Raw genomic sequence first — 9,209 nt, forward strand, 5'->3', positions numbered from 1 at the left:
CAATCCCTTCTCCTCCATTCTCCTCTTGGGATCTTGGACACACACACACACACGCACATGGCGTGAGTTTTAAGCCACCGGGTCCAGGACTCGAACCACGTTGACTACGTGGGAGTCCAGCGACATAACCATTACGCTAACTGCTGGTCCCCCGCCCCCCAAAAAAATTTCTATACCCATTAACAGTCACCCTTTATGTTCCCCTACCCAGGACCAACCACTAATCTACTTTCTGTCTCTATATTTTGCTAATTCTGAATATTTCATATAAATAGAATCATATGATAAGCGGCCTTTTCAGTCTGGGGTCTTTCACATAGTATATGCTTCAAGATTCATTCATGTTGTAACATGTATCAGCACTTCATTTTATTGCCAAGTAATATTCTATGATATGGATGTTCCACATTGTGTTTATCCATTTATCAGTTGATGAATATTTGGATCGTTTCCACTTTGGGGATATTATGAATAATGCTGCTATAAATAGCTTGTCTGCAATTTTTGTATAAGCACATTGCTTCAGTTTTCTTGAGTGTATATCTGGAGTGGAATTATTGGGTCGTATGGTAATTCCATGTTTACAATGTTGAGAAGCTGCCAAGCTGTTTTCCTTCCTTACCCGCGTCAATCCTTTCATTTTTGCCAGAGGGTGCATGTACTTGCCAGAGAGCATGAGTGAGCCACAGTCACACTGCAATCCTTTTTCATCCATTTCTCCATCCTGTCAGAATTTCAGAATTTTAAACACACACATACACACACACAGCATGTCTTTCAAGCCTCTGGGGCCGTAATTCCAACCACAGTCTGCCATGTGAGATCTAGCTCCCTTAAGTGCTAAGCTACAGGGCCAGTGCCCAAATTGTTTTCTGTAGCAGCTGTACCATTTTACATTCCCATGGCCAGGTAAGGCTTTGTATGTCAATGTATGTGCATGCATCAGGGAGGGAGAGAAATACTCATAGGTACATGGCAGTGGCCAAAAGTAAAAGCAATGGCATTAGAGTCAGAGCAGCACAAATAAAAGCCCACAGACGAACAACTGTATTTTTTTATTAAGGGAAATAAAAACTGGTATTACCACATCACAAAATTGCAAGGTAGAGGGTTAGAAGATATAGAAACTTGACAAGCAAGATTTTTCCCACCTGTTAACTACATCTTCTTGGGCAATTCAAGTAACGTCTCCGAGGTCTGGTTTATTCATCTGAAAAGTGGGATTAACATTTCTTACCCTGTCAACCTCCCAGGATTATGAGAATCAAATGGAAAAGTGGCAACAGAAGCACTCGTGAGATTTAAGTTATAGTAATAGCAAAAAACTAGTTATTGTATGCTTCTAAGGAGGTTGATACCCAGGCCCAGTCACAATGTAAGTCATACAGTTTCAATTTTTAATAAAGCTGTAAGTTCATCCTTTCACTTTAAATTGTCAAGAGAAAAACATTGCTGCACACCCACTGTGCTTTAGAAGATAATTCACATGTCATGTCCTTGTGATCATGGTTAAACATTAGAAATGATTGCTTATTGATTTACTACAAATATCACAATTGATTTTAGACATTTTTATTGGAAGAACTAATAGTATTTTCTGCTACCTAAATTGTTTCACAATGTTTCATGTAATATTAAATACTCTACTAAACAAATCCCAAATCTCAGAGATTTAACACAACCACAGTTTGTTTGTTTCTGTGAGCGTCAGAGATGGTCCAAAGGGAAAAGGAGAGTGGAGAGTTCATGAAGAAGCTCTGGTCTAGTCAGTAATTCTTTAAAAAAAATAGAATTATTTAATTTTATTTATCTATTCATTTATTTTAATTTGACTAGAGAGAGACACAAAGAGGGGAGAGGGAGAAGTGAGAAAGCAAGCCACCAGGTTCGGGACTCGAACCATGATCAGCCCTGTGGACGTGTCCAGCGCCTTAAGCACCACGCCACCTGCTGGTCCCATAGTCAGTAATTCTAAGACCCAGGATATTTTCACCTTGAGATTCTGTCATCTCCAACAAGTGTCCTTCTAGTTGCTATACACAAAAAAGCAATAATGGAAGAGATTTTTTTTTTTTTTGGAGAGATTTTCACTATAGGGCGCGTGCGCTCGCCAGACAGACAGAGAGAAACATAAAGACAGAAAGCGAGAAATCACCCCCCAGGGGGGGATGGTCACGCTGCAATCCCTTCTCCTCCATTCTCCTCTCGGGATCTTGGGCACGCACGCACACACACCTGGTGTGAGTTTTAAGCCACTGGGTCTGGGACGCGAACCGCAATCGACTACATGGGAGTCTAGTGACATAGCCATTACGCTAACTGCTGGTTCCCAATAATGGAAGAGATTTTAAGGGCCAGGACTAGAAATGGCACACATTAGTCCTACTCACATTTCTTTGGCCACAGTTTGGTCACCTGGCTGCATTCAAAGGTAAGGGTGGTGGGGAAATTGCGCACCCAGGAGGAAGAGGAGAAAGACATACATTGGTGAGCACCAGTGTTGTCTGTTCTAAATATTTGATTGCTGCTTGATAAAAGCAATTCCCATAGTAATCTTTAATCTTTAATTCTCACTTTTTTTATTTTCTTTTTTTTAGTTATTCCATTTTCAACTTGATTCAGTTCGATCTGGTTTTGTGAGAACTGCTTTGATGAGTCAGGTGAAGAGGATAGAATGGGGAATTTTTTTGTTTATTCAGGACCTGGATAAAATTCTAATTTCCTGATTCCTATGAAATTTTTAACAAGGTATTCCGTCTGCCTTAGCCTCAGTTTCTTTATTAGTAACTCTTTATGATAAGATCTACTTCGAAGATATGTACTGGGAATAAAATGAAATAATACCCATGAAGCCCTCATAGGGCAGAGACTAGACGGCCAATATAAGTTATTTCTTCATTTTTCTTTCTCACTGTCATCCCAGCCCCCATGCTGAAGCTCTTTGGGGAGATGATGAACAAAATAGCCCTGTGTGTGAGGGATGTATAATCTGACAAGAGTGATGACACAAGTAAAAGGCAGGGTAGGTTAGTTTAAGTAGATCATCTCTCACAAATGCATAAATATCATCGATGGTATTAATAGGATTATTGAATGTTGGACCTTCAAGAGAGTATAATATTCACTCTTCTTATTTTAAGATAGGGAAAGTAAGTGGTAAAGTGTCATGCCTAAAATCAAGTGTAACATATCTTCAGGGTGTGACACACAAGGTATTTGGCATAAATTAAGCCACTTGCCTAAATTACAATGTTTATTGCAGGAGTGTGGGGAAGGTACTACTTTTATCCCCATTTATGGATAAGCACATTGAGGCTTTTTAAGAGCAAAAAATGCAGAATAACAAAGAGTAAGGATGAGAAGAAAGAAAAATACAGAATGAGGACCAAAGACAGAGGATATGATAGATGCTGAAAAGTAATGGCTCTCACTAACCAGGGTACTTAAACTCAGTAGATCAAGTCACCTGGGGAGATTTAAAAAGTAGACCATGACTCAGAAGATTCAGCACTGGGTGTTCATATCTGTTTCTCAGGTAATTTAGATGTGCATACCAGTTGGAAACCAGTGTCCTATTAGATATAATCCATTCTCATTAGGAGCTTTCAATGGCATCAGAAAGATGAAGAGTACAATAAAGAATATCCAAATATAGGCACTACCACAGGGTGCTGAAGTCTCAGAGACTGCAAAGGAAGAAGCTGGTACTATGGCTTAGAGTGGTCTCTGATGGTTTCCTGTACAAAGATGGATGATTTCGCCAAGTAGAGAGGTATTCCATGAAAAAAAAAGGAATGAGATGAGCGAAAGTTTGGGGGTGGAAAAACAAGAGCGATTTCAAATGAGATGAGTATTCCTTACTTTTGGTAAGTGTACCATCGTTGTGTAAAATGTTAACATTAGAGAAAGCTGGGTAATGAATATACCCTCTGTACTATCTTGCAACTCTTACCTAAGTCTAAAATCTAAAAAACTTCTAAATAATTGTGTGAGTATGTATGTGTGTGTGCATGTGTGTGAATGCGTGTGCATCAGTGATGGAGACAACTGTGAGGGAGGATATGAGAGACACATTGCATCGCTTGGGTACAATTGGGGAATTTGATGCCGAGAGAACAGAGGTTTGTCCAAAATCAGCCAGTTAGAAGCAGTTATGACTAGCCCACTCCAGTGATCAGGGATATAGGATATAGAATAAAACAAATGACATGAGCTTGAAAATCAAGAGAGCTCTATGAGTGGAAAAATATTTGGGGCCAAACACATTGTTGATAAATTCATGCTCATTACAGTTTCAGACTGTACAGGTTAAGTCATGGGAGGCAGACTTATAATTTGATTGATGTCAAATTTAGCAAATTAAGAGTTAAAATATGTTCTTCCCCATAAATATCTACAGGATGATTTATTTCACTTTAGCCAAATAATGCTCTGGTTTTGATCAGCAACATATTGTATAGCGAATATGAACCTGTGACTCAGTCTAAAATTAATTGGTAAATATGGCTGTATTTTTATAATGTAATTTCATCATTTATTGGGTTTTGGGGAAAGTTATGACACTTTCTTGCATAGAAAAATATGTCATGACTTTCCCGATGAACTAATGTGAATGAAGGCATGAAATGACCCTCCATAGTTTCTTGTCTGCCAACAGGGATTCTACAGAGGCACTGACATGTTATTGAGGTTGAACCCTGACATTGCATTTTAAATGATGTTTTTCCATAGTTTCTTGAATAGAGATTAGGGATGTCTTGTTGAAAAAGTCAATGTAGGGGCTGACAGGTAGCATGATGGCTAAGGGCACTGGACTCCCACATGGCTGACCATGGTTCAAGTCCTGGACCTGGTAGCTTGCTTTCTCACTTTCTCTATCTCTCTCTCTGTCACTCTGTCCCTCTATAGTCAAATTAATAAATGAATAAATGAAGTTGAATAAAATAATTCTTTAAAAAAAAAGAAGTCAATGTAGGGGCCAGCAGATGGAGTAATGGCTACATTGCTGGACTTTCATGTAGTTGACCATGGTTCACATCCCGGACCTGGTGGCTTAAACTCACACCAGGCGCATGTGCATGTATTCCCAAGATCCCAAGAGGAGAATGGAGGAGAAGGGACTGTGGCCTGGTCATCCCCCCGGGGTTGATTTCTCACTTTCTGTCTCTCTGTCTCTCTCTGTCTGTCTGGCGAGCACATACACCCTACAGAAAAAAACCTCTCCAAAAAAACTCAATGTAAATATGGAGCAAGAAAAAAACATACGTATGCATACATATGATATATATGTGTGTGTGTATTTATATATAATCTGTAGACTTATTTTCCTTTGCTTGGAATAGTCACTAAAATAAAAATGTATTATATTATTTCCTATATTTATATTATAGCTGTCACGTATAAAACTTTCTGTGTGCCAGATACAGCTTTAAGCCTTTCGAATGTATCAACTCACATATTACTGAGAATGCTCAATTACAAGTCATTAACTTATAGAAGATACCCTCATTCCCTCTGCCCAGGACCCTGTGCAAAATCACAAGATTATCACTTCCCATGGAAAGAAAGTTATTGGTTTCACTGGGCTCAGACTTAGAAGAATACAAAATATAGGTGAGGGAGTTTAGAGGGCCTGATTAGGAACGGACTCATGGGCTACCGTGCCCCCACAATGCCCCTATCCATCCCTGCAAGCCCTGCAGTCACACACACCACCTCCCCAGAGAAATCTCCTTGCCTTCTAAAGCTGTTTAGGTTTTCCACTTCAGCTGTTTATACTCTAAAGATATGCCAGTTTGAAATTTATTTCTAATAACAAGGATTCTCTTTAAAGATGCTATTTCCCCAGTCTAGGATATTATTAATCAAATATAAGTTACTGTGGACTCATTCAAGTGGAAATATTTCTACTTGGTAGAAGAATGTTTGTTAGTAGGGAAATATCCTATAAAGCTAAAGAAGACAGCAAACAGAAACACTGGGTGAGCTAGGTGGGGGAGTAATATATGCTCTTTAGAATATGCTAGTCAAGAAAAAACCTCACCTAGATGAGATTGAAATTGGTAGAGAGCCAGCCTTGTGAATCCTGGGGAAGAACATTCAAGGCAAAAGGAACAAACCAGAAGCTGAACTTGTGTGTCAAAGAAACAGCAAAGATCCATAGAGAAGCAGAGATTGGGAAGGCAGGAGGAGAAGAATAAGAGAACAGGTCAGTGCGGAATGGTAGGGGGAAATGATCATGGGGTCTTGTAAGATATCGTGAGGACTATCATTCTTGTTTTGCATGAGATGACAAAGCTTTGGCAAATTTTGAGCAGCACAATGACATAAACTTGCTTAAATTTTGCAGCATCACTGTGGCAGTTCTCTTGGGAAATACTATAAAAAGGCAAGAGTGAAAGAAAAGAAGGGAGGCCAGGTGGACCACTGCAAGTAATTGCAAGATTCTGATAGTACATGCTGAAGCAGTTTGTAGGTCAAGGTGCTTAGATTTGCTGAAGGATTAGATGTGAGGTGTGAGAGAAAGTCAACATGAACACCGAGGTCGTTGGTTCAAGAAATCGAAATGATTGAGTTGCTGTTATATGAAATGGGAAGGGGAAGGTATTGGGCAGAATATCAGAATCTAGTTTTGCACATGTAAACTTTGAGATGTCTGTCAAATACAAGAGGAAATGTGTAGAAGAGATTTGAAAATGAAAGCAACAATAGCATTAGAATTATGTCCAATCATTTTTTTATCCCCCTGTAGGGCACATGCACTCACCCAGAGAGAGTGACAGAGAGAAAGTGAGAAGGAAAGTGAGAAATCACCCCCCAGACAGATGGCTATGCCATGATCCCTTCTTCTCAATCTCTTCTCCAGATTTTGGTCACACACACACAGGCACCTGGTGTGATTTTCAAGCCACCAGTTCCGAGACTCAAACTGCGGGAGTCTAGCACCTTAACCCCCACACCCCTGCGGCCCCAAAATTATGTGCAATCTTAAAGACTTTATAGTATGATCAGAAAACATTGGGGAAAAGTTTGGGGTGTGTGTGTGTGTGTGTGTGTGTGTGCTCAGATTGGTGAACATGGAGCATTTGAAGATGAGGTACAACAGTTTTGAACAGGCTGCTGAAGATCAGCTGCAAGTTTCACTAGGATACAGGGACTTAAAGAGAAATGCTAGGAAGTCAAGGCAGAAGAGCACAAAAGACAAGCCTCAACCATTTTAAACATAGTTCTAGAGAAAAAAAAAAAGAGAGAAAGAAAAACTCCCTGTCTTATACTTCACCTCTGCATGCCATTTTTTGCCCCACCAGCTTTCCAGAATTCACACTAATGCCATTTGTTCAGTTTCTGGGAATCCTTGTCTCTCCTAAGAAACTAGTAATTATTTGTAAAATTGTTTCTATGGATAAGTCCAAATAATTCCCATCTTGCTTCAAATACAGCGCTGCCTAGATTTCAAAAATTAAATTATCCCTAATTAAGCAGTTTAGTTTAAATCTCAAATTGGCTGAGCTCCTTCAAAATCTCTTGCACATTTTTCCTTATATAGCTGCCACTCATCCTTAGGGGGTTGGTGCCCACTGTGAATAGGAAGATCATGGGACTTCACCAAGGAACCCTAGAGGTAAGACTCTGTCATTCCTAGCAACTCCTGATCTGGGAATCGAACGCTCCACCCCCGCTGGATTATTTGACAGTTCAGACTCCCACCTTCAGCCCTACTGTCTCCCAAAATCCTGTTTTCCATTAGCGAATTAGTTAGAATTTTGTTTGGAGAGAATGTTGTGACACCTTTGGAGATAATTGGAGACATCCTGGGGAGTTGCAAAGCCAGAGTCAGGAATCTCTTCTCTGAAATGTTTTCTTCCGAAAACCTAGGAAATTGACAGAAGAAAAATAAATGACATATGGAGACTTAAGCAACTGCATAAAAAAATATCTGGTGAGAAGCTAAGAGTGAAAGCACAGATAATTAGTGGTGCAGAAGTTTTCACCCTGTTCTGATGGTCATCTGAACAACTTAATATGGAGGCTCAGGTTGTACCTAGGCTGACCTTGTTCCTCAAAGAATGCACGGAGACTTTTCTAGGAGGTATTATGCAGTCACCTTGCCCTGAATACATAAAGTGCTTGGGAAGCACAGTAGGGAAGGCCCCTAATTTTCTGGCAGAGATTTTCGAAGGATGGTTATTATCAACCTAGTGCTGCTTCACTTCTTCTCAAATGTAAATACGGGTCTCTATTATTCATGGAAGTCTATTAGGGGCTTATATTTCACTCCTCGTGCCTCCACCACAGTGCCAGCCAGAACCTCATAAGAGATGAATAATTCCTAACCTAGAACATGATTTGCAAAGCTTAGACTTTTATTTTGATTGCTTCTGGCAAATGTCATAAAATTTTAACAATTTAGGCTGTTTTGAGGGCTTCCTTTTGTTATGACCTCAGCCTTGCAGGTTGCCCACCAGATTCTCACCCTAGGCCAAAAATCACGTAATACGATGAAGCAAACTTTGATGAGAAAGGAGAAAGGAAAGGACACCATACCAAACCCAACCATGGTTAGCTCCAGTAGTCATTTGTTAGCTATCAAAGCCAGGAGAAAACAGATGGGATACTCAACTCACCTGACGCTGCCAGCCTGCCACTTCCTGCTCTATCCCCTTCTCTTGCAGGGCTTGATATTCCAGCCTTTAGCCTGGGAACAGATTGGGTGACAGAATAGAGCAAGTGGTGATTTTTGTTTTTTTTGTCTGTTTTTGTTTTTGTCTTTGTTTTAAGAGATGTTTGCTATAAGGGTACGTGAGCACCTGAGAGAGCCAGAGAGAGACGGAAAGTGAGAAACCACCTCCCCTTTAGGGGGACTGGCCACAGCACAGTCCCTTCTCCTCCATTCTCCTCTCAGGATTTTGAGCATGCACACACACCCAGCATGAGTTTTAAGCCACCAAGTCTAGGACTTGAACCGTGCTTGGCCATGTGGGAGTCCAGTGCCTTAACTACTAACCACCTGCTAGCCCCACAAGTCATGTTTTATAATCATAAAATGTTGTGATTTGAAATCATAAAAAGCTATGGGAGATGATAAGAACCAACAAAATAAAACTTTTCAATGGAAAAACATCTTAGTGCTATCCAGTTTAACTCCCTCATTTTCCAGATGAGAAAAGTAAAGTGAAGGGAAGAAGAGTGACTTGCCTCAGATTAAAGAG

This window comes from Tupaia chinensis, unplaced genomic scaffold (assembly GCF_000334495.1).
Source record: "Tupaia chinensis unplaced genomic scaffold, TupChi_1.0 Scaffold150243_1, whole genome shotgun sequence".
Lineage (NCBI taxonomy): Eukaryota > Metazoa > Chordata > Mammalia > Scandentia > Tupaiidae > Tupaia > Tupaia belangeri.